Below are 26,894 nucleotides of genomic sequence, written 5' to 3'. Positions count from 1 at the left end.
TGAATGTTGTTAGAAATGTTTTTGTATTGATCTGAAACTGATGTTTGTTGTTGTTTTTGTGTTGATTTACATGTAGGGATTATAGTTTGTGTATACTATAATCATGGAAATTAATAGTGATAGTGAGGTTAATGTTAGACAAGTTAAGGCAACTCCACCCGTACCATTATTTTCTCCGTCTAATGTAATTGATCTTGATGACACTGAGATTAACCAAGAAGAGTCTTCCGAACCAACTACCAAAAAACAAAAGGCCGTTACGTCTGAAGTGTGGAAACATTTTTTAAAGGTTGGGATTGTGGATGGTAAAGAGAAATGTAAATGTAAGGGTTGTGGAAGATTCTTGAGTTGTGCTGCTACTAATGGAACTTCTCATTTGACTCGTCATGTTAACAGTTGTAGGCTTATTTCAAAATTTCATGATGTGGGTGATATGATACTTGATGCCGAAGGAAGATTGAGAAAGAAGAAGTTTGATCCTAAGGTTAATCGTGATATCTTGGTTGAAATGATAATCACACACAATCTACCTTTTAACTTTGTTGAGTATAGTGTTTTTAGAAAATATCAAAAATGGTTGAATGATGATTGTACCTTTGTTACTAGAAATACTGTTTCACGCGATGTTATGAAATGTTATGAGGAAGAGAAACAAAAGCTTAAGTTACAGTTGACTCAAATTAGGGGGAGAGTTTGTTTGACTTCTGATTGTTGGACTGCATGCACTAATGAGGGTTATATTTCTTTAACTGCTCATTATATTGATGGGAATTGGAAGTTGCAAAATAAGATTTTAGCATTTGCTCACATGACACCTCCACGTACCGGTCGAGAATTAGCCTTGAAGGTGTTGGAAATGTTAAGTGATTGGGGTATAGAGAAGAAAGTTTTTTCCATCACTTTGGACAATGCCTCTGCAAATGATAGCATGCAAAGATTCCTGAAAGAACACTTAGAATTATCAAATAGCTTGTTATTTAAGGGAAAGTTCTTTCATACTCGTTGTTGTGCGCATATTTTGAATCTCATTGTTCAAGATGGATTGAAGGTAGTTGGTGATGCATTGCATAAAATTAGACAAAGTGTAGCTTATGTAAAGGTAACCGAAAGTAGAACACTACAATTTCATGAATGTGTTAGTAATGTTGGTGAGATCGATACTACAATTGGATTAAGATCCGATTGTGTTACTAGATGTAACTCCACTTTTATAATGCTCAAGAGTGCGATCAATTATCGTCGTGCCTTTTATAGCTTGAGTTTGCGAGATTCAAATTTCAAGTGTTGTCCTTCAAGTGAAGAGTGGGCAAGATCCGAAATAATGTGTGATCTTTTGAAGCCATTCTACAACATTACTAACTTGATCTTCGGATCTTCTTATCCTACTTCTAATTTGTACTTTGGAGAAATATGGAAGATTGAGTGTCTTTTGAATTCCTATTTGATAAGTAAAGATTCTTTGATTCAAGACATGGCTAAAAAGATGAGGGAAAAATTTGACAAGTATTGGAGTGAGTATAATATTATCTTGGCTTTTGGTGCTATTCTTGATCCAACAAAAAAATTCAACTTTTTGAATTTTGCATATACAAAAATTGATGAGAACACTAGTGAACTCAAATGCAAAAAGATTAAGGGTGAGTTGTATGAGCTTTATGCAGAATATGTCAAACACGGGAATCCTCCTAATCCTAACTTTTCACAAGTGGTACCTACTTTTGGAGGAGTAAAGGATTCTTTGGCATCCTCATTGTATATTTGTGAAGTAAGTGTAAACTATTATTGTTATTTCTTTTGATTGGGTTAATTTTAAAATTTAAATTTTTATCAATTTTATATGTTTAATTTATAGGAATTTGAAGAGCATGAGAGTCAAGCAAGTAACAATACTGGAAAATCTGAACTTGATGCTTATTTAGATGAACAAAGGTTGCCTCCATCGGTTGGTTTTGATATCTTGGCTTATTGGAGAGAAAAGAGTCGTAGATGTCCCAATCTTGCAAGATTGGCTTGTGATATATTGAGCATTCCAATAACTACAGTGGCTTCCGAATCTGCTTTTAGTATTGGCTCTCGAGTTTTAAACAAGTATAGAAGTTCAATGAAAGAGGAATCTGTTCAAGCTCTCATGTGCACACGAAGTTGGTTACATGGTTTTGAAGGTAAACTTGTTAATTTTGCCTCTATATTATTAGGATATATATATATATATATATATATATATATATATATAGAGAGAGAGAGAGTGTTCTTTTGTTCGGATATATGTTAGGATATGTTAGGATATAAATAGAGAAATTAATGTTAGACATCTCTTTTTCATATGAACTGCCACACAATATTATTCAATTTACATTTTAGACACATTTTCAACCTTGAGGGACCACAAGCTTTTGTTTACATGTTTCAAGAATCTATATATATATATATATATATATATATATATATATATATATATATATATATATATATATATATATATATATATATATATAGCAATCTGTAATTCAATACTTCCGTCTAAATTAAACTAAAACGAATGTGTTACATTTAAGGTACATAAGGGGGCCCTTACCTTAAGTAACCAATATGGAGGACGTTGCTCCCTGTTATTGTTAATTTACTTCTATCATGCCATTGGACCAAATTGTTCATATGTAAATAGTGTTCTTGTGACAGTAACAGTAACACTAACTTTTGAGAGTAACACTAACAAACATGTATCATTAAAGGTCCTCCTACAATATATGTTCTTGTTGATTTTATTTAACAAATTCTTTTATTGTTTTGTAGAATTTGATAACGACATTAATGTTAATCAAGATGTTGGATTTGGAAGTGGACAAGCATCAAACACATTTGAGCATTTGAATGCCGTTGAAGAAAACTCAAGTGACATTGCGAGTCGAGTCAAAATTTGAACAAAGTTATTTTGTGTTATCATGAATATGTTGTGTTATCATGAATATTTTGTTATCTTGAATATTTGAAACTTAAAACTTGTTGTATTTTGGATATTGTTGTATTTTAGATATTGTTGTATTTTGGATATTGTTGTATTTTGGATATTGTTTGAATTAAGTTAATGTGTTGTTTTATATTTTAATTGTTAACCATATGAATTATTTAGAAATCCATATATATATATATATATATATATATATATATATATATATATATATATATATATATATATATATATATATATATATATATATATATATGTATGGGACATATTAGGTATTATTTTTTAAAAGAATTTTTTTTATTTAAATAGGCCCGTTTAGGGCCTGGGCCCGGGTAGTCCGCAGCCCAGTCAGAGCTGGGCCTGGGTAGTAAAATGAGAGCCCATTTAAATATGAATATTTTCGGCCCGGTCCTGAAAAGCCCGAGGCCCACATGGGCCGACCCGTTTAGAGCCGGGTAACCCATATTGACAGCTCTAGTTGTGAGGGCTATTAGTTTTCCTCTGCCCTCCTTATAAACTATATTTTTCTTGATAAAAGAAAAATAATACACGATTAAAAAGAATTTAATTAAGAAATTATACCAGTAAATAGAAAATAAATAACTCATAGTAAATTAATATGAATAATAAACCTATCAAATTTAAAAAGTTTATTAAATTAATCTCTCTTAGCTTCTTTCTTTCTTTCACACTCGCCTATACTAGTATTTTTTTTGGCGGAAAAACGTGTCACACTGTTAAAGCGGTATCACCACGAACTGAAGTAAAGCCCTTCACCAAACAAAGCGGCATCTCCCAAACTGAAAAAAAAGGAAGAAGAAAAAAAAAAGGTAAAAAAGCACTTAATCATTTCGTTTTTCTAATGAAATTTGTAGTGCATTATGTTTTTGACATGGAGCATGAATCTCTTTGCTATGTTTCTGAACAAGGAAACCGATCAAGTTATTTATGGAGAGGGAATGGACTTAGGGTCCCTTTTAACATGCACAGTTTTTACAAACAACGCTCTGGTCTTTGGGAAGAAAACAAAGTAAGCAATAGTTACTTTCTTATAAAATCAACTTTTTTTCTTCTGTTTGGTTTGCTAGGTTTGTGATAAAAATTTGTACTTGATGATTTGATGGGTTTTGTTAAGGTTTGTGAGATGGAAGCAAAGGACACTAACAGCAAGAATCTTTCATATTCTCCCTCGGAAGCAATCAAGGTAAGCACTACAATGCCACTCTTTTTTTTTTTGTGGGTCAGTGGGTGTGTTTTGTCATAAAAACTTGTACTTGATATTCTATGTTTGTTGCAAAAAGAGGTTTTTTTGGAGTCTGTCGTGGGACCATCTCTGTCGGGAGAACCAACCGACAACGACCATCTTCGGCTGAAGATGATGCCCACAACACGGAGATCATCCTGGCCATTAATCACACGCTTCATGATTCATCGCCCAGACTTATGTTTTTGTAATATAGAACAGATCATGTTCAAGTAATATCATTGTGTTTTATGTAAAAAAAATGGTTCTAATAAGTCTTGTAATCCTTCCAGATTTTGTTACCAATCAAAGCAGCTCTGGTGGTGTTACCGTTTCAACAAGCTAGGGCCCACTTTGAGCTTTTCATGGTTGGTAAGATTTTAAAGCTTCCCACAAAAGCTGTAACTTTTTATACTCTAAATGAAATCTGATGTTTGGCTCTAGTATATACCCTATATGCTTAAACAAAATATAGTGTTCTTTTGTTGCAAGTTGAGTTCTTATTCCATGTTGTTTCATCTTCTATATCCGCGTTGAAATTCAATTGTTGCTAGATTGGATTTTTAGTTATTAAATTTAGTGAAGCCAGCCAATGTCTTTGTGCTGATTGCTGTCATCACAACAATATATGTTTTGGGTCAAGATCAAACTAATCTGTCCCTGTTATTTTCATGTCAATGTTGGATCTTATAAAGGTGTTAGTTTAGCTTTGGGTCAGGATTTATGTAGTGTCAGCTTATCCTTCACGATTCTATCAGCGCTGTCTTTGTTCCAAAGACTTTCCAGTGACAGGCTTTAGATGTTTATTCATTGTAGAGGTCAAGTAAGTATGTAACTAAAGTTCCACATCGTTACGGAGCCGTGTGATGATGACATAGCGAACTATTCTTTCGCCTTTTACTAAAGAATACCGTGTCAGCGTCACATTTAGCGGTATACGCTAGTTTTTGGAAGAGTCCTCAATTTGAGGGCTCTGCAAATTTAGTTAAAATTTGTGTCTGAGATATGTTGTGTAGAAGTCTCTTTCTGAGGCAACATATGCTCTTCCTTTTTATGTGTTGGACTTGAGCATTGGTATTAATCCTTAGTATTTATCTACAGTAAGATTTTTAATTTGTTTCTTAGTTATCTACTTTAACTCAATTACTTCATGTAAGCCGCTGCAGTGGGAAATTACGTTCCAGTGGGAATTGAAAGCCGCTGCTGCAGTGGGAAATTACGGTCCAGTTGGAACTTACACTCTAATAAGAACTCATATGCAACTGATGTTATATTTAGTCACAGATTGGAAAACATATTAAACTCATCATTGCAAAATTTGCAAAAGATATGACATTAAACTCATCATTGCAAAATTTGCAAAAGATATGACAGGTGTTGCATTATCAAGCTCCCCTTATCAGAGAACATATAATAGCAAGAAGAATCTGTTGCCAATTTTGTTACCGGAACCAAGTTGAAACTAAACAATGGCAGGTATAAAACATCAATTAAGATAATAGAGTCAATGAGATGCACTTTCATTAAAGAATTCTGCCATGGCCTATTATATGTTGAAAACATGTCTTAAGTAGAGCATATGTGGTCGTCAGTAGCACCATTATATAAAATTCTTAAATCTAATTTTCCGTTTGCAGAACAATACGAAACAGATTGATACCTTGTGTGGAGGTCAGTGTACAAGCCTGACTCACACCGTGTGAGGCAACATTTGCTCTTTCTTTAATTGTGTTGAGCTTAAGGGTTGCTATTAATCCTCAGTATTCCTCTACAGTAATATTTTCAATTTGTTTCTACTTCAACACAATTACTTCATGTAGAATTACTTCCAAGTTTGTCACATTATGAACACATCTTGGAATTTTCTCTACTTCTCTCAAAGAGACCGACCTTTAATGTCATCTAAACTATTTTGCCTCTCATCTTTAATGCATGTTGTTAAAGAAACTATAAGTGAAATATGATGTTTGGCAGTAGCTCAGTTTGATATATGTTAAGCCTTGCTGTGCAATGAAGAGTACTATAGTTTTTCATTGGTGTTTTTGAATGAAATATGTTAAGGCTAACTGTTTACAGTGCATGCATAAGACTAAGGTAAATCCTCTTTTGTCATCTACAGGATTCTTTGGTATGCTATAGCCATGGTAGTTTTTGATCATGCAAATGGTGAGGTTTGTAAAGATTTACTTAAAACAAAAGATGGAACAGATCATTGGCTCATATATAGCTCTTGTTTTGAAAGGTGAATCTGCTATTTTTTGTGTTGAAATTCAATTGTGCTAGATTGTGATACTTTATTAGTATTTAAAGATAGGGGCCAAGTGAGTGGGTGTCAGGCTGAAGTCCCACATCTTCTACTTCATAAAAGAAACTATACTGCTTACATATAAATTGAAAGGACCTCTATCTCAGTCATTTACGGAGCCGTGTGATGATGACATAGCGAACTATTCTTTCGCCTTTTACTAAAGAATACCGTGTCAGCGTCACATTTAGCGGCATACGCTAGTTTTTGGAAGAGTCCTCAATTTGAGGGCTCTGCAAATTTAGTTAAAGTTTTTTGTATGTTTACTTAACATTGAAGGCCCTGCAAGTTAAAGTTTGGTCTTTATTTATTTTCTTAGTTTGAAGTTTGGTCTTTATTTATTTTCTTAGTTTGACTATTTATAACATATTGGAATTAGATTACGGATTAACTATTGATATAGAAATATGTGATTGGTTCATCTTCAAAAATGTATCCTTTCAAATCCTAAGTGTTTGATCTCCATGACCCAAGAAAGACTCTTCACCACCCACAAAAGGTTGATCAGGGATTAGTTAGTGGATTGAGAAAAGAAACAACGAAACTGCTTTGATATCTTGTGTAGAGGGCTGATTTAAGCTTTGCTATTAAAGTATTAATCCTTAATATTCCTCTACAATGAGATTTGTAATTTGTTTCTGAGTTATTTACTTCAACACAATTACTTCCAGTACTAATAGATTTATTTTTACAAACCACAATATTATGTAATTTAATAATGGAGTGTACATCACAAGGAGTTCAAGAAAGTATCAAATTACTGTAGTATCCTCTCAAATTTAAGACAGATATTTTGTTAAGCAAGGACATATGCTCCTATTTTGTGGTCTTTTTACCCTCCTCTAAATCCTGTATTGAATGACAAATTGCAAACATAACCAAACTCACACCATCTAATATCCCATATGAACCCACTTGTCATTTTGTGGCTGGATTAGAAGGAAGTAAATTTCATGAACTTTGGTACTGGGTTCGTGACTGGGCCATTTACTACTATAATGTTATTTTCTTGTCTTAGTTTTTGAACAAGTTAGATCTCTTTCTCTCAACTTTATTCTTTGTGGTTTAATATTTGCTTGTCTTAGTTGTTTAAGGAAAAGAAGGATGAGTAGATGGACTTTGCAGCAAAATTTCTAAGTCCCACACTGCTAATGAGAGAAATTAGATGAATTTGAAGTTATATATAAAAGGAAGTTTATTTCATATTTTAACTATCTTTGCGCTTGGGGCAATGACGCAGCTAGTGAGGTTCTAACCGAGGCGCGTCTATTGCTGGTTGAAAACTATTTCCAAACCCCCTAATAGGCTTGGGTTCAACTCAAGCCTTTGAGAATTTCTGGAAGGGGACTCCCTTAGGGGTAAAGTCCTGCAAATTTAGTTCAATTTATATTTAATCTAGGAAGATCTCTTGTATCATTAATTCTCTAGTATTCACAGTTTGCCCAAATTCTAATGTTTTATTATTACCTATCATTGATTCTCTAATTTTCACAATTTGCCCAAATTCTAATGTTTAATTATTACATAAGATATAACTTGGTACTGGTGTTTTATATTGTTACTTAACATTACAATAGTAAAATAGCCCAGGTGCCAAACCTTGAAACAAAAGTTAAGATTGTCAGTTTTTGAATCAAAATAAAGATCCACATGATATGTAAGGTTTGATCTTAGTTAAATAACTGTTCTAAAACATAGGAAGGTTTGATCTTAGTTAAATAACTGTTCTAAAACATAGGAAGGTTTGATCTTAGTTAAATAACTGTTCTAAAAACAGGAAGAGGAAAAATGAGGAGATCATGGAACAAAAGATTGCATACCGTCAATTATGAGATTCTATGACTACAATCAATATATTGCAATGTGATTTGGTGTATAACATGTTGATCCATTAAGTGAATATAGACTATAAATACAACTCCAACACTAAGTTTGGGGAACAAATAAGTCATAGTTTAGATTATTATTATTATTATTATTATTATTATTATTATTATTATCTTTCACAAAAAGAATGATGAGAGACACTTTAATGGTTCTTTTTCCTTTTCCTCTTAAGAATAAATTAGTGTTATGCTATCTGAGACCCACATCGGAAATGTCTGAATGAATAGTATGCAACATGAGGTATAAAATAGAAGTGTGTGACACAATGCAACATACTTACCTGGATGGGGTCAATGGGTGATCAAGAAGGCCCATGGCCTAGGCAAGTGACCTCCATTGCACTTAGGAGGGGTGCTAGCCTAAGGTCTACCCAAGTGGTGGAGCCTACATCATAATTTGTTGCTGTGGGGGCTTGCGTTCGCGCAGCCCCCTCCCAATTGAGTTTCAAAGTTAAGTTTTTGTTTTGAAATATAAGAATATGGTCTCATGGTCCTTTCAAGTATTTCTCTTTGTTATCTACATCGTTTTTTCAATCAACAAGTGGAGATTTCCAGACTTGCAATGGTAACTCTTTGGATATTCTATGTTGGTGTTGAGTTGCAAATTGGGGACTTTGAAATCGTGCAAAGTATGTCAAAGAAGACTACTTGATGAAAATTGTAAGTTATATAAATAAAAATGTCATCAAATTGATGAAAATTTTGAAGAAAAATTATGTGTTGCATCTATGCTTTTATAAAGCCTTGCTAGATAAGTGCAAGATTGATAGATGAGTGCAAGATACTTACTGTTAGGGAAAATATCCGTTGGAAGCTATTTTCCCAACCACTTATGTTTTGGTAAGAAAATTCCTATGCAATTTTATTTCTCTGCCTTTTGAAGAAAAATTATGTGTTGCATCTACGCTTTATAAAGCCCTGCTAGATAAGTGCAAGATTGATAGATGAGATACTTACTGTTAGGGAAAATATCCGTTGGAAGCTATTTTCCCTACCACTTATGTTTTGGTAAGAAAATTCCTATGCAATTTATCAATGGTAACATGTTCCATGGAAAGAAACTGAACATAGTGGTTTCAAAAGGAAAGTTTAGACCAAATAACATAACCTTAGCACATTTTCATATTCTCTTGAGAAATTAAACAACAAACTTATCATCATATTCTCTTGAGAAATTAAACAACAAACTTTTAAGGGTTAAATATGTCGAGAGTTCATTAAATATCCTATAGTTCAATTTTAGCCTAAAATAATTCTTTCAAATACTGGATCTTTTCCGTTCATAATTTTGATCTCTTCTATTAACTACCTCTAATAGGAGTTGACGTGGAGGGACAACGGACAGATTTTGACACTTAGGCGGATAAATAATGGGCCTTGTTGGATTTTACTTGAATAAATATTTATTTTCTTATCATTTTTCTTAAATGTCATCTTCTCCAAATCATGACATAATCTAAGTGTTCTTCCCCCAAATTTTCTGCAAAAGTGCGTGCATAATTCAAAATAGTCGAGCCAAATATTTGCTTCATCTCAACTCCTCACCTTAATAATTTGAGTCAAATGTGTTTCAATGTCTTCGCGAACGAAACCTTTGTCCATGTATACCCTTGACATATTTATCACTTGATTCATTAGAGTGATCAACATCCTCATCACATTTTTTCCTTTATTTTATTTCTTATCCTATCCATAAATGTTGTCTCACATGTAGATGGTATGATCTTAGTGAATATTTCAACTTCACAATTATTTTTTCCAACAAAAATCAAACTCTGAGTCCATCCATCCCCTTGATTAAACCATATGTTTCAAAATAGGATCGAAAATCAGGATCTTGTCTAATATATGCATACAATTTTCCACCCTTGTACCTTAACTTAAGTTCTTTTAGGAAACAACCTTAGGTGATGTTTACCCAGATTTTTGGTAAATAACGCTAGTCTCTTATTAAATGTTACAAACAAGATCAACCAGAGAATCTTAGAACTAGTTGTGCTATGTTTGGTTTAAATGTAATGTTAACTCGTATTTAATGCATAAAGGATAAAACTTGAAAAAGGTGTAATTGCACAGAATTCAAGGGAAAGTGACAGAAAATGATAAAAGACAATAAAAATGCAGAAAGCAGTAAGAATTTAAAGGGATTAAAAGAAAATCATTGCATAATAATGTAAAATGGTACGCATACGTACATTTCATAAAGTTACACTCGTTTCTCACTAATTTGCACAGAGATTGAGTATTCTTTTGTAAATGTAAAATGCGGACCCCTAATTCTATGAACAAAGCAGTTTATATAGATTTATAAATAATAACTACCCTAACGGTCGACTAATAATCAGCCAACACGTGTCTCGACCATGCAATCCCCGTCCATTGATCTTCCACGTGTCCCAGAGAAACAACCGTCTGATCTTATTCATTCGCTATCGACTCATGGCATCACATGTTTGAACTAAACCAAAACCTCTAAGTCTTTTCCTTCGACCTCTTTTATATAAATCGTTATTTCGACTTTTTGTCGAGCAACTTCGACGAAAATTCCTTTTCGACTATAATAAAACTCCACTTTCCTAAATCCTTTCTTTGGATACTTTTAAGGTGTGATAGTGATCCAAAAATTCTAGTCAAAATCTTTGAGGTAACAAATTTCCCCCTCAAAAGGCCAATTTCGACTATATTGAGGAGAATTTTAGCGTTTTGAATTCAACTAGATTTCGAATTTTATACTAACTCTTAAACGCCATAATTATATTACGATTCCCAAGGCAATCATCATTACCTATTCCCTAGGTTATTGGGCTCTTAACTGCCACCATTACTTATTTTCAGTTTCCAAAGCATTTGCCATCATTTGAACTTCACACGTTCTTTTTTGCCAACGCACTGAGCAGTAACTCTTGGTAAACCCATCCCTACTATAAAAGCAACTCTTCACTTTTATTCTCTTTTTCACTTTTGCGTTACATCAATCTTTGCTACAAAACCTTCTTCTTACTCGTTTTCTTCTTCAACATTCTCTTAAAACAAAACCCATTTCTCAAGTTCCTAAAACTCTCTGTCTATAACTATGGCTGCTTCACTGTGTATGACACCAGTGCTAACCCCCTATCTACCATTATCTCTCTTGAAGAGGAAGAACAAGGGTTACAATTTACTCCTCAACCTGCAACAGACGATGCCAAACTCACCATTTGGAAAAACCAAATGCTGATCCCTTTTTAAGCTTCTGATAAACTTCTGGCATTCTCAGGGCCATGTCCGGATCATCGTTCTCATCCTAAAAAGGTGCAAACGTTTTTTCCTTCTTTCTCAGCCACCAGGCCCATTACTTTTGAGAAGAACCGTCAACTAGACCTGAAGTTCATGGATCCTGCCATGAGGGTTTTCCGTTCGACTCCACCACCAGGTAACAAAGACTTTATGGCTTGGCTCGACAAGGTTCAAGCAAAGAAACAACAAAGTGGGAAGAATTGGGGATTTTAGACGCCATCCAACTGTCGAGGACTGCTCACAAAATCAATTCCAGCATGCTGTTTGCCTTCTTCTTCTTCTGGGAAGGTTCGACTAATACTTTCCATTTCCCTTGTGGAATGATGACTCCTACACTTTTCGACATAGCAACTACCCCAGGGCTTTCGCCTTTAGGGGAAGTATTCGACCCTACAATTCCGACGGAAATGGAATTCAACTTCAACAACACCACCATCACCAAATACATCATGGATCACCATGTTAAAAACTCCACTGAAGTTTCTGACGAAGAGCACATGGCCTTCTTGACCTACTGGCAGTCGCACTATCTATTTTTCCCTGGATCTCTCCAGATAGCCAAAGCTTACATCCCCATGTTCATGAAGGTCGAAAGATCTCCATAGGTAAGCTTTTATTAGCCTATATTTATCAAAACTTAGGCTTAGCTTCTTTAAGATTGAAATACCTCCATGAAACTCCAAAACAACTCTCCCTATCAGGCCCTTACTAGCTACTGCAACACTGGCTTAATGCCACTTTTGAGTCACACATTGGTTTCACCATATCACCAGCCATTATGGAAGTCATGCACGACCGACGCGTCGAAGGCATCAAGCTTGCTTTGCAGACTCCCCAATGTGAGTCTAATAAGACGAACTTTATGAGGTTCATTAAACTATTCTCAGAATGTAAGGCCTTCCTTTCGTCCATGGCTCCTTTCTCCAATAGGTGCTTTGGACCTAGTTGGTTTAGGGCCATCTTTCCAGGCAAAACCCCAACAACACATGCTCACCTGAATGTTATTTGGGTGGCATTTTTAACTCCAACTCTTTGGTCATACCGAATCAAATCCACTGGAAAATGTAACGGGTTCACCGGTTATCAACCTAACTTGGTGTCTCGACTATTTGGCCTCAGCCAAATGTTACCCAAAAGTTTATACACCCATGAAACTGACATTTGTTGGTCGAGAAGACTATTCACCTCTCGAAACCATGTCGATTGTTTAAAGTTCCATAATAAACAATTTCTGGAACTTCCCAAGTTCACTTTTCAAACCTCCTACTTGACAACCTAAGAATTTGAGGACTGGTGGAGTCAATACTACCAGCTATTTGATGTCCCCTTCTTCGTCAAGAAGCTGAATGCTGCCTTTGATATTGTGGAAGATCGACTAAGCATAAGTAAGTCCTTTATAATCTTGACCTTTCATTTATGCAAGGGACCTTTTTAACTTTCAGCATTTTCAGGTCTTGCAGGCGACGATCCAGCTGTCGAAGTCGAAGGTCCTGCGACTAGACAGGTACCGCTATCTTAGTGTATGATTGCCTTTAGCTTTTATCCTGAATTTAACTTAACTCATTTTTCTCAGGGTCGAAAGCGTCTGGGTAGCTCAAACACACCACCATCATCAAAAAACTAAAAACAAATACTGTGAGAAAGGTAATTCATTTTTGTTCATCCTATTCGACTCTTAAGAAAACTTTATATAATATCATGCATGTAACCTTGTTTCTTAGTTAATTGTGAGTGATGACTCTGAAGAAACTACTTCACCGAAAGATGACGAAGGTTAAATCTTTTCTCGACCTTCTGCTCCGACTCCATCAAAGAAGAAAAACAACTCACCAAAAAACAACCTTCTCCCAAGAATGTTGTGGATAAACACCCGGAAGCATCATCATCAAATACCCAAATTGAGGTAAAGTTTTATTCCTGCTTTATCTTTTCTCAACTTAAGTTATCTTTCTAATAAGGTGTCGAATTCTTACTTGCAGAAGCCCCTGATAATTTTGGATTCTATCGATGAGATCCCCAAAAATACAGAGGCAACTGTCGAACCAAACCCAAAAATTACTAATCTCCCTAGTCCACAGAGGACAGATGGTTTTGAGAGTGCTGCTGATTCGACCAATACCCCTCCTGGTCAACCTCAAAAATCCAACATTGTCACTCCTCCAACTCAAAAACATCCTGAGAAGACTCACATGACTTCCACCAATGACAAACAATCAGCTCCTTCTCTAGGTCATAAAGAAAATAATCCTCAACCTTTTGTCGAGACAAGCATTCCTATAATGGAACCCCAAATCAACTCAAATTCGTGATTGAAGATAACAACTCTAACAACTCTGTTGATCAATCAGAAATCCTGAATCTGAAGAAGACTAACCCTTCAGATGCCTTGTTACACTTGCAAAAGCTTAGGGAGACTTCTCTTATAGAGAAAACTTCTACGCTGTCGAGGACTCTAGAAGATGAGATTGAAGTTCCCATTGTGTCTCTAATTTGTCAACTTCGTGACCATCTCCATGAACCTGACTTCCTACTGGTCCTTGAAGAATCAGATTCTCTTGGCGGAGAAATACAGAAAATGCTTGACCAAATCATCAAGGTGTCACTTCCTGCACCAATCGCCTAATATTTCTTCGACTTCGAGGCCTATTTCGACCAACTTTGGCGAGATTTAATTATGAGAAGGAACATTGACCTTCAAACGAAGAAAAAAGTTCTTGAAATGAATAGAGAATGGGACTTCAGTGCTGCTTTTGCTAAAAAGGTCAAAGAACTTCAAGATAAAGTTCAACAGTTCTGTGACAAAGAGACAACGATCAAGCAAGATTTTTAACTATCAAGCCCAAATCGTCGAGCTTAACAAGAAATTAGCCGAACTTGAGAAAGAAAAGACTGCTCTGGCCCATATTGAAGGACTTATTTCCTCTGAAGCCATCATACAAGAGGCTTAAAAAGGAATCGATCATGGCGAAAGAGCCCTTGAGCTATAAGAAAATATTCAAGATCTCAAGACTGGGTTAGCTCGACTTGAGTCCAAGCTTTCTTTTGAAAAGCCTAAGTTGATTGACTTTAAGAATAGATTTCCAGCTTTTTAGAATGATAACTATCTTTTGATGTATCTGGTGTTTTAAACAACACCTTTTTGTACTTCCTGGCCTTCTGGCCATTAACTAATATTATTTTGCTTATGTTCTTGCTATGTCAATTTCCTGAAGTATAGGCTTGTATTTTTTCAAATACTTTCCATTTACTTTCAAAATTTGACGGTTTGAAGCTAACTCTTTGATCTCGTAAGCATTGTTTGTAAATATTCACAATATTCTAAATGGTCCCTCCCAATTTGGTGACCATTTTCCCAATGACTTATCTTTTTGATCCATAGGCAAAATTACTTTCCACACGTAATCATTTACTGCAAACACTTTTGCCTTTACCCTTTTGTTATAGGCTTTAGCCACTCCTTGTTTTTACCTGACTAATATATCAAGAGCTGTTAACCTCTCTTCATCTAAATCGTCTAATTCATCAATCATCATATTCCAATAATGGTCTGATGGAATATCAACTTGTTTTTGCTTGTCGATTGTAAATATATTTCCACGGGTAATACAACATCATGCCCATAAGTTAGACCAAAAGGCATAGTGTTTGTAGCTTCCTTTGGGGAAGTTCTACGTGCCCATAAAATTTGATCGAGAGTCTGATGCCAATTTTTGGGTTTTCTTCCGACATGATTCTTAATTAAATTTATAATGACTTTATTAGCAGCTTCGACTTGGCCATTAGCCTGAGCATAATATGGCATTGATGTCAATAACTTAAATTCGGTTTCAAATGCAAATTCTTGTATCTTTCGACCAGTAAAAACTGATCCCTGATCGGTCGTAATAGTCTCAGGTATCCATACTTGTAAATTCTTGCATCTTTCAACACGAGGGACATGTGCTATATTGGCATAGTCGAAATTTTATAACAACCTAGTTACCAAAGCATAATAAGTAATTAAATGTTCCTTAATACACTTATATTCTTTCTTAATTTGCCTTATTACTAATTCAGAATCACCTCTGATCTCAACTTGGATTGCCCCCAAATCTATTAAGGCCTTTAAACCAGTGATTAAAGCTTCATATTCGACTTTATTATTTGAACAAGACTTACTCCATCGACGCTTGAAAGTCGTTGGAATTCCTTGGGGAGAAATTATTAAAACTCCAACCCATGCGCCGTCTTTGTGGCTAGAACCATCAAAGTACAAACGTCAAGGACGTGTTTCGGCCATATTAAGTGGCACATTAACTATACCATGATCGATTATAAAATCAGCAACAATTTGTCCTTTCATAGCTTTCAAAGGGACATATGTCAAAGAAAACTCAGTCAATGCTTAGGCCCATTTCCCAATTCGACTATGCAAAATTGGTTTGGATAACATATGTTTGATGACATCATAATGAGACGAAACATACACATCAACTGGCTTTATATATTGCTTTAATTTAGTACGTGAAACATACAAACATAGACATAACTTTTCTATATCACTATATCTAGTCTCTGCATCAACTAAAACTTGACTAAGATAATATATGACTCTTTCAACACCACTATCATCTTCTTGGGATAGCATACTCCCTATTGTCAAGTCCGACGCAGGCACACAGCTATATACAACTTCATACATTTGTTTCTGCTGGGTGGTAATAGTATGGGACGCTTTACTAAGTAATCTTTGATTTGATCGAACGCCTGTTGATGTGCCTCCTCCCAACGGAATTCACTATTCTTATTGAGTTTGAGTAGTAGTGAGAATATCTTCGTCTTGCCACTTAGATTTGATATGAATCTCCTCAAGAAGTTGATTTTTCCTAATAAATATTGAAGCTACTTTTTTGTTGTTGGCGCTTTTAGCTCCAATATGGCTTTTTTATTTTGATTAATCTCGATTCCTTTTTTGTGTACCACGAAACCAAGAAAATCACCTGCATGAACACCAAAATCACACTTCAAAGGATTCATTTTTAAACCATATTTCCTCATCCTTTCAAAGGATTGTCGAAGATGGTCTAAATGACCATTTTCTGAGGAAGATTTCACAACTATATCGTCAATATAAACTTGCATGAAATTTTCAATAAAATCATGAAATAAAGAATTCATAGTTCTTTGATACGTAGCCCCCGCATTCTTAAGACCAAAGGACATAACTACCCATTCATAAGTACCTAGGGCTCCTGGGCATCTAAATTTTGCTTAGGCACATCCTCAAGGGGGTCTTGAGCTTGCATTCTCTGAACCAGGCTATTCGGATCCTTTTCAAATCCTAATGGTTCGTCTTCATAGATGCAGTCGAACCTTTCTTGTGAATCTTTTTTCTGGCTAAGTGAGCCACCTTCAATGTTTTTGACAACGACTTCTAAAGCCATCTCTTGCTCCAACTCGACCTCTAAAGCCGTTTTCAATTTATTTTCGGCCAAATAGGCCAAAATTCGAGCCAAATACGTTGGCTCAACAGTCATTACTGTCGACTACTGTCCACCCCGAGGGTGGATTTTCTTCATTTAATGGCTCATTTGGATCTTCTTTGTTCCATATGAAACCATAATTGGGGTCCAAATTTAAATACTTAGACACACTTTCGTCTGAAGAGTAGACCTCTTATGCTTTATAACAAGGAACTACATTGGCCAAATACTGGTCAAAATGCTTCTGACTGACTTTATTCACATCAGCTTTATAATAGCTTTGATCAGCCTCGACACTCCATGTATCCACTCTCGACCTGACAACAGTTTGAAGTTAGCCTGAGAAGCAATTACCATAAAGATTATTGGCCTAGTAGTCGAACCAACAGCCAAATCTACTTGTATCACTCCAAGTATACAACTAGTCTTTCCTTCATAATTAGAAAGGATCATAATGTGTGGCCTCAAATCCTTGTCAGATTTACCTAACTTATGAAGTAAAGAATATTCACCGCAGCCCCATCATCGACAAATACTTTATTTATTGGGACACCATCAACCTTAGCCCTTATGAATAATGGCTTAAGGTGATACATCATCCCATGGCCTGGCTTCTCAAACACAACTTTTTGTTCTTCAACCACACCATTTCCCATCACATAATAACAAACAGGCTTTTCATCCGCCACTTTATCTTGAACGCAATCATCACCATTTACTAAAACTTCCAAAATTATATCATATTCCACAGGAAGCACAGAAGCAATGCCACAGTCGATCTGCAACTCATCCGACTCAACATCGAAATTATCATCATCTAGTACCTCATCTGACCCGTGGGTATACTCAGGTTCTTTCTCAGCATTATTCCTTGGAGTTCATCAGGAACATTTTTCTTACCCAGAACAACAACTGTCGACAACCGCTCATTTGCCACCCTCGTCTGCTCCTCAGTCAACTTCCTATAATAGGGTTTTGGCTGATACCTATCAAACTTTCCCTGAACTGGAGTCAAGTTTTCTATCTTGGACTTTTGGTTCCTCTGATAACGTCTCCACTGTGTTCTTGACATAGGATTTTTTCTCTTATAATTTGGAGACACATAATCATGTCTTTTCGGCCTACTACCACTCTTAGAACCCTCAGCACTTGCACCAGAATCTTGTACTCTCCATTCTGGACGCTTTCCGTCGCGAAAGTTAACAGGTTTCAACCATTTTTCTTGAGGTACATCAGAAGGAGGACGAAAAGTCTTAAGTCTCTCAAACTTTTTCCTGTAAACTTCATTACGACGAGGATCAAACCTTATTTTCTTGGCAGCATCCACGTCATACACAACATCACACCTAGGGCAGAGACCTACTTGAGAGTTATTTTGGCGACACCTCTTCAGGAACTTCAACAAACTTTCACTAGGCCAGGGATAAATCAGACTCAACACTTTTCCACCAGTAGCAAAACTTTTTCCTCCGTCAAAACCCTCAGTAGCTTCGACCATAATCGGCTTCTCCGACCAACAATGGATCAACGTCCACCTGCATCGACGACTTTGGTTTGTCTCCAAATTGCAGCATGCCTTCATTTAAAGCCTTTTGCACCAAATTCCTGAAAAGTACACATTGAGATGTTTTATGACCCAAGAAATTATGAAATTTACAAAAATCCCCCTTTTTTTCTTTTGTTCCAAAGGAGGGTTTTTTAATTCTAGGGGCACTATTATTTGACCATCAGATACTAACAGGTCGAAAATTTCGTCACATTTAGTAATGTCGAATGTATATGTTTTGTTGACAAATTTTTCATTCTTATTATTTTCTACGGGATTTTTCCCGTTTGAAGGTTTGAGTAATTTACACACATAAGGAGGTCCAAGCTTTAATTCTGCCACATTAACCTCACTCTCGTCAATAATACTATCGACATCAGAGTCAGTTTCATCAGCTGCGATATACGCAACTTTTTCTTTTCTGTGATATTTATTTGCTCTTGCCTTCTCAGCTTTCAAACGCTCGACTTGGCAAACCCTATCCACTAGTTGTGCCATATCCCTAAGGTATTGTGTGTCTAACTTTTTCCTAATAGGATAATCTAGACCTTCAGCATCCATTTCAACTAAATCGTGCTCAGGGACTTGTATAAAAACATCGTGCTTTCAATAATCTAAAACGATTTAGATATTCGTCAATTGGCTCATCCACTTTTCGTCTTACACTCGACAGTTCTTTGAGGCTAATTTTCGACTGGCCCATGTAAAACTGCTCATGAAATAATTTTTCTAATTGATTTCAAGAATGTAAAGAATGTGGTGGCAGAGTGGTGAACCAAGTAAAGGCGTATTTTGTCACAGAACTTGGAAAATATTTCATTTTCAAGTTCTCATTATTGGATATATCGCCTGCTTCAGTTTGAAACCTAGCAACGTGTTCCACCGTCGACTCACCAATCTCACCTGCAAACTTAGTAAATTTTGGTACTTTCCAATCCCTAGGTAACTCAGTTTGTCGAACATATTCTGACAAAGGAGATGCAAAATTTGGCCTATGGAGTCCTATGTTAAGACCATTTTGGACCAAAATTTGTTCGATCACATTTGAGATATTATTATGCCCTAAATATTCATTTTGTTGGACATGTCTAAGTATTTGGTCTGCATCTTGATGACGCTGGACCACCCTAGGATTTGTTTGATCAATATGTTCCTCTTAGTCCATATGTGGGACTTGGCTCTGGTTTTCTGGTATCGGCCGATTTTCTGGTATTTCGACAATCCTTACATTCGACGTCTGTGGGGTAGGTCTAGGTGGAACTTGTGGGGTTCCAAATAAATCTGCTATTTTGGCCATCTGACCGGCCAATAATTCGTAACTTTGATTGGTATTATTTATCATGGGAGTAAAAATAGTCCCAATTTGCTGAGTTAAAGCATTTACCATATCATGATTACTTTCGTCCATTTGTTGCCTTATCGACAGCATGGACTTGTGTTCAACGAAGGCGACGCCTGAGGGAAGTATCCCGTCCCTTGTGGTAGACCCCCTGGATTGGACTAAGTCCCAATATACCTCAAAGATTTCGACTAGAATTTTTGGATCACTGTCACACCCTAAAAGTATCCAAAGAAAGGATTTAGGAAAGTGGAGTTTTATTATAGTCGAAAAGGGATTTTCGTCAATGCTGCTCAACAGAAAGTCGAAATAATGATTTATATAAAAGAGGTCGAAGGAATAGACTTAGAGGTTTTGGTTTAGTTCGAACATGTGATGCCATGAGTCGATAACGGATGGATAAGATCAGACGGTTGTTTCTCTGGGACACGTGGAAGATCAATGGACGGGGATTGCATGGTCGAGACACGTGTTGGTTGATTATTAGTCGATCGTTAGCATAGTTATTGTTTGTAAATCTATATAAACTGCTTTGTTCATAGAATTAGGGGTCCGCATTTTACGTTTACAAAAGAATACTCAATCTCTGTGCAAATTAGTGAGAAACGAGTGTAACTTTCTAAAATGTAAGTATGCGTACCAGTTTACATTATTATGCAATGATTTCCTTTTAATCCCTTTAAATTCTTACTGCTTTCTGCACTTTTTATTGCCTTTTATCATTTTCTGTCACTTTCCTTTCAATTATGTGTAATTACACCTTTTTCAAGTTTTATCCTTTATGCATTAAATACGAGTCAACATTACATTTAAACCAAACATAGCACAATTAGTTATGATATTCTCTAGTTGATCTCGTTCGTAACCTTTAATAAGAGACTAGCGTTGTTTACCAAAAATCTGGGTAAACAGCACCTAAGGTTGTTTCCTAAAAGAACTTAAGTTAAGGTACAAGGGTGGAAAATTGTATGCATATATTAGACAAGATATTGATTTTCGATCCTATTTTGAAACATATGGTTTAATCAAGGGGAAATCTCAGAGTTTGATGTCGAGGATGTGAAAATGTGATGCAAACACTAGTTTAAAAGAAGATTTAAAATCCTTTAGAGATGACGGAGATGCAACTGAATTATTTGTTTTTGTTGAAAAAATAATTGTGAAGTTGAAATATTCACTAAGCTCATACCATCTACAGATGAGACAACATTTATGGATAGGGTAAGAAAGAAAATAAAGGAAAAAAATGTGATGAGGATCTGATTCTTCAAGGACCAGTAGGAAGTCAGGTTCATGGAGATGGTCACGAAGTTGACAAATTAGAGACACAATGGGAACTTCAATCTCATCTTCTAGAGTCCTCGACAGCGTAGAAGTTTTCTCTATAAGATAAGTCTCCCTAAGCTTTTGCAAGTGTAACAAGGCATCTGAAGGGTTAGTCTTCTTCAGATTAAGGATTTCTGATTGATCAAGAGAGCTGTTAGAGTTGTTATCTTCAATCACGAATTTGAGTTGATTTGGGGTTCCACTATAGGAATGCTTGTCTCGACAAAAGGTTGAGGATTATTTTCTTTATGAACTAGAGAAGGAGCTGATTGTTTGTCATTGGTGGAAGTCATGTGAGTCTTCTCAGGATGTTTTTGAGTTGGAGGAGTGACAATGTTGGATTTTTGAGGTTGACCAGGAGGGGTATTGGTCGAATCAACAACACTCCCAAAAGCATCTGTCCTCTGTGGACTAGGGAGATTAGTAGTTTTTGGGTTTGGTTCGACAGTTGCCTCTGTATTTTTGGGGATCTCATCGATAGAATCCAAAATTATCAAGGGCTTCTGCAAGTAAGAATTCGACACCTTATTAGAAAGATAACTTAAGTTGAGAAAAGATAAAGCAGGAATAAAACTTTACCTCAATTTGGGTTTTTGATGATGATGCTTCCGGGTGTTTATCCACAACATTCTTGGGAGAAGGTTGTTTTTTGGTGAGTTGTTTTTCTTCTTTGATGGAGTCGGAGCAGAAGGTCGAGAAAAGATTTAACCTTCGTCATCTTTCGGTGAAGTAGTTTCTTCAGAGTCATCACTCACAATTAACTAAGAAACAAGGTTACATGCATGATATCATATAAAGTTTTCTTAAGAGTCGAATAGGATGAACAAAAATGAATTACCTTTCTCACAGTATTTGTTTTTAGTTTTTTGATGATGGTGGTGTGTTTGAGCTACCCAGACGCTTTCGACCCTGAGAAAAATGAGTTAAGTTAAATTCAGGATAAAAGCTAAAGGCAATCATACACTAAGATAGCGGTACCTGTCTAGTCACAGGACCTTCGACTTCGACAGCTGGATCGTCGCCTGCAAGACCTGAAAATGCTGAAAGTTAAAAAGGTCCCTTGCATAAATGAAAGGTCAAGATTATAAAGGACTTACTTATGCTTAGTCGATCTTCCACAACATCAAAGGCAGCGTTCAGCTTCTTGACGAAGAAGGGGACATCAAATAGCTGGTAGTATTGACTCCACCAGTCCTCAAATTCTTAGGTTGTCAAGTAGGAGGTTTGAAAAGTGAACTTGGGAAGTTCCAGAAATTGTTTATTATGGAACTTTAAACAATCGACATGGTTTCGAGAGGTGAATAGTCTTCTCGACCAACAAATGTCAGTTTCATGGGTGTATAAACTTTTGGGTAACATTTGGCTGAGGCCAAATAGTCGAGACACCAAGTTAGGTTGATAACCGGTGAACCCGTTACATTTTCCAGTGGATTTGATTCGGTATGACCAAAGAGTTGGAGTTAAAAATGCCACCCAAATAACATTAAGGTGAGCATGTGTTGTTGGGGTTTTGCCTGGAAAGATGGCCCTAAACCAACTAGGTCCAAAGCACATATTGGAGAAAGGAGCCATGGACGAAAGGAAGGCCTTACATTCTGAGAATAGTTTAATGAACCTCATAAAGTTCGTCTTATTAGACTCACATTGGGGAGTCTGCAAAGCAAGCTTGATGCCTTCGACGCGTCGGTCGTGCATGACTTCCATAATGGCTGGTGATATGGTGAAACCAATGTGTGACTCAAAAGTGGCATTAAGCCAGTGTTGCAGTAGCTAGTAAGGGCCTGATAGGGAGAGTTGTTTTGGAGTTTCATGGAGGTATTTCAGTCTTAAAGAAGCTAAGCCTAAGTTTTGATAAATATAGGCTAATAAAAGCTTACCTATGGAGATCTTTCGACCTTCATGAACATGGGGATGTAAGCTTTGGCTATCTGGAGAGATCCAGGGAAAAATAGATAGTGCGACTGCCAGTAGGTCAAGAAGGCCATGTGCTCTTCGTCAGAAACTTCAGTGGAGTTTTTAACATGGTGATCCATGATGTATTTGGTGATGGTGGTGTTGTTGAAGTTGAATTCCATTTCCGTCGGAATTGTAGGGTCGAATACTTCCCCTAAAGGCGAAAGCCCTGGGGTAGTTGCTATGTCGAAAAGTGTAGCAGTCATCATTCCACAAGGGAAATGGAAAGTATTAGTCGAACCTTCCCAGAAGAAGAAGGAGGCAAGCAGCATGCTGGAATTGATTTTGTGAGCAGTCCTCGACAGTTGGATGGCGTCTAAAATCCCCAATTCTTCCCACTTTGTTGTTTCTTTGCTTGAACCTTGTCGAGCCAAGCCATAAAGTCTTTGTTACCTGGTGGTGGAGTCGAACGGAAAACCCTCATGGAAGGATCCATGAACTTCAGGTCTAGTTGACGGTTCTTCTCAAAAGTAATGGGCCTGGTGGCTGAGAAAGAAGGAAAAAATGTTTGCACCTTTTTAGGATGAGAACGATGATCCGGACATGGCCCTGAGAATGCCAGAAGTTTATCAGAAGCTTAAAAAGGGATCAGCATTTGGTTTTTCCAAATGGTGAGTTTGGCATCGTCTGTTGCAGGTTGAGGAGTAAATTGTAACCCTTGTTCTTCCTCTTCAAGAGAGATAATGGTAGATAGGGGGTTAGCACTGGTGTCATACACAGTGAAGCAGCCATAGTTATAGACAGAGAGTTTTAGGAACTTGAGAAATGGGTTTTGTTTTAAGAGAATGTTGAAGAAGAAAACGAGTAAGAAGAAGGTTTTGTAGCAAAGATTGATGTAACGCAAAAGTGAAAAAGAGAATAAAAGTGAAGAGTTGCTTTTATAGTAGGGATGGGTTTACCAAGAGTTACTGCTCAGTGCGTTGGCAAAAAAGAACGTGTGAAGTTCAAATGATGGCAAATGCTTTGGAAACTGAAAATAAGTAATGGTGGCAGTTAAGAGCCCAATAACCTAGGGAATAGGTAATGATGATTGCCTTGGGAATCGTAATATAATTATGGCGTTTAAGAGTTAGTATAAAATTCGAAATCTAGTTGAATTCAAAACGCTAAAATTCTCCTCAATATAGTCGAAATTGGCCTTTTGAGGGGGAAATTTGTTACCTCAAAGATTTTGACTAGAATTTTTGGATCACTATCACACCTTAAAAGTATCCAAAGAAAGGATTTAGGAAAGTGGAGTTTTATTATAGTCGAAAAGGAATTTTCGTCGAAGTTGCTCGACAAAAAGTCGAAATAACGATTTATATAAAAGAGGTCGAAGGAAAAGACTTAGAGGTTTTGGTTTAGTTCAAACATGTGATGCCATGAGTCGATAGCGAATGAATAAGATCAGACGGTTGTTTCTCTGGGACACGTGGAAGATCAATGGACGGGGATTGCATGGTCGAGACACGTGTTGGCTGATTATTAGTCGACCGTTAGGGTAGTTATTATTTATAAATCTATATAAACTGCTTTGTTCATAGAATTAGGGGTCCGCATTTTACATTTACAAAAGAATACTCAATCTCTGTGCAAATTAGTGAGAAACGAGTGTAACTTTATGAAATGTACGTATGCGTACCATTTTACATTATTATGCAATGATTTTCTTTTAATCCCTTTAAATTCTTACTGCTTTCTGCATTTTTATTGTCTTTTATCATTTTCTGTCACTTTCCCTTGAATTCTGTGCAATTACACCTTTTTCAAGTTTTATCCTTTATGCATTAAATACGAGTTAACATTACATTTAAACCAAACATAGCACAACTAGTTCTAAGATTCTCTGGTTGATCTTGTTTGTAACATTTAATAAGAGACTAGCGTTATTTACCAAAAATCTGGGTAAACATCACCTAAGGTTGTTTCCTAAAAGAACTTAAGTTAAGGTACAAGGGTGGAAAATTGTATGCATATATTAGACAAGATCCTGATTTTCGATCCTATTTTGAAACATATGGTTTAATCAAGGGGATGGATGGACTCAGAGTTTGATTTTTGTTGGAAAAAATAATTGTGAAGTTGAAATATTCACTAAGATCATACCATCTACATGTGAGACAACATTTATGGATAGGATAAGAAATAAAATAAAGGAAAAAATGTGATGAGGATGTTGATCACTCTAATGAATCAAGTGATAAATATGTCAAGGGTATACATGGACAAAGGTTTCGTTCGCGAAGACATTGAAACACATTTGACTCAAATTATTAAGGTGAGGAGTTGAGATGAAGCAAATATTTGGCTCGACTATTTTGAATTATGCACGCACTTTTGCAGAAAATTTGGGGGAAGAACACTTAGATTATGTCATGATTTGGAGAAGATGACATTTAAGAAAAATGATAAGAAAATAAATATTTATTCAAGTAAAATCCAACAAGGCCCATTATTTATCCGCCTAAGTGTCAAAATCTGTCCGTTGTCCCTCCACGTCAACTCCTATTAGAGGTAGTTAATAGAAGAGATCAAAATTATGAACGGAAAAGATCCAGTATTTGAAAGAATTATTTTAGGCTAAAATTGAACTATAGGATATTTAATGAACTCTCGACATATTTAACCCTTAAAAGTTTGTTGTTTAATTTCTCAAGAGAATATGATGATAAGTTTGTTGTTTAATTTCTCAAGAGAATATGAAAATGTGCTAAGGTTATGTTATTTGGTCTAAACTTTCCTTTTGAAACCACTATGTTCAGTTTCTTTCCATGGAACATGTTACCATTGATAAATTGCATAGGAATTTTCTTACCAAAACATAAGTGGTAGGGAAAATAGCTTCCAACGGATATTTTCCCTAACAGTAAGTATCTCATCTATCAATCTTGCACTTATCTAGCAGGGCTTTATAAAGCGTAGATGCAACACATAATTTTTCTTCAAAAGGCAGAGAAATAAAATTGCATAGGAATTTTCTTACCAAAACATAAGTGGTTGGGAAAATAGCTTCCAACGGATATTTTCCCTAACAGTAAGTATCTTGCACTCATCTATCAATCTTGCACTTATCTAGCAAGGCTTTATAAAAGCATAGATGCAACACATAATTTTTCTTCAAAATTTTCATCAATTTGATGACATTTTTATTTATATAACTTACAATTTTCATCAAGTAGTCTTCTTTGACATACTTTGCACGATTTCAAAGTCCCCAATTTGCAACTCAACACCAACATAGAATATCCAAAGAGTTACCATTGCAAGTCTGGAAATCTCCACTTGTTGATTGAAAAAACGATGTAGATAACAAAGAGAAATACTTGAAAGGACCATGAGACCATATTCTTATATTTCAAAACAAAAACTTAACTTTGAAACTCAATTGGGAGGGGGCTGCGCGAACGCAAGCCCCCACAGCAACAAATTATGATGTAGGCTCCACCACTTGGGTAGACCTTAGGCTAGCACCCCTCCTAAGTGCAATGGAGGTCACTTGCCTAGGCCATGGGCCTTCTTGATCACCCATTGACCCCATCCAGGTAAGTATGTTGCATTGTGTCACACACTTCTATTTTATACCTCATGTTGCATACTATTCATTCAGA

The 26,894-nt window shown here is 36.1% G+C and overlaps 1 long non-coding RNA gene, 4 other non-coding genes and 1 pseudogene across 8 annotated transcripts; 5 read left to right on the top strand and 1 right to left on the bottom strand.

The window, feature by feature from the left end:
• The first annotated feature begins 3,663 nt into the window (after positions 1 to 3,663).
• LOC131646721 (uncharacterized) lies at positions 3,664 to 8,301 on the top strand. Of its 4 annotated transcripts, XR_009297610.1 has the most exons (6): positions 3,664 to 3,798; positions 3,898 to 3,998; positions 4,104 to 4,172; positions 4,505 to 4,583; positions 5,577 to 5,687; positions 6,331 to 8,301. It is a non-coding gene; the product is annotated as an uncharacterized LOC131646721 (long non-coding RNA). The 4 variants fall into 4 exon arrangements; XR_009297609.1 differs by lacking the exon at positions 5,577 to 5,687 and having other exon boundaries at positions 6,331 to 8,299; XR_009297608.1 differs by lacking the exons at positions 5,577 to 5,687; positions 6,331 to 8,301 and having other exon boundaries at positions 4,505 to 5,563.
• Positions 5,069 to 5,184, top strand: LOC131654241 (U5 spliceosomal RNA). The gene has a single exon (XR_009299286.1). It is a non-coding gene; the product is annotated as a U5 spliceosomal RNA (small nuclear RNA).
• On the top strand, positions 6,634 to 6,749 carry LOC131654243 (U5 spliceosomal RNA). Its single transcript, XR_009299288.1, has one exon. It is a non-coding gene; the product is annotated as a U5 spliceosomal RNA (small nuclear RNA).
• On the top strand, positions 7,730 to 7,868 carry LOC131654230 (U4 spliceosomal RNA; annotated as a pseudogene).
• Positions 8,302 to 8,675: 374 nt separating the features above from the next.
• Positions 8,676 to 8,836, top strand: LOC131654210 (U1 spliceosomal RNA). Its single transcript, XR_009299259.1, has one exon. It is a non-coding gene; the product is annotated as a U1 spliceosomal RNA (small nuclear RNA).
• A 17,839-nt stretch (positions 8,837 to 26,675) lies between these two features.
• LOC131654209 (U1 spliceosomal RNA) lies at positions 26,676 to 26,836 on the bottom strand. Its single transcript, XR_009299258.1, has one exon. It is a non-coding gene; the product is annotated as a U1 spliceosomal RNA (small nuclear RNA).
• Positions 26,837 to 26,894: the final 58 nt, after the last annotated feature.

Source organism: Vicia villosa, linkage group LG2 (genome assembly GCF_029867415.1).
Source record: "Vicia villosa cultivar HV-30 ecotype Madison, WI linkage group LG2, Vvil1.0, whole genome shotgun sequence".
NCBI lineage: Eukaryota > Viridiplantae > Streptophyta > Magnoliopsida > Fabales > Fabaceae > Vicia > Vicia villosa.
Note: the sequence above shows the minus strand (reverse complement) of the source record. Positions and strands in the feature narration are given on the sequence as shown.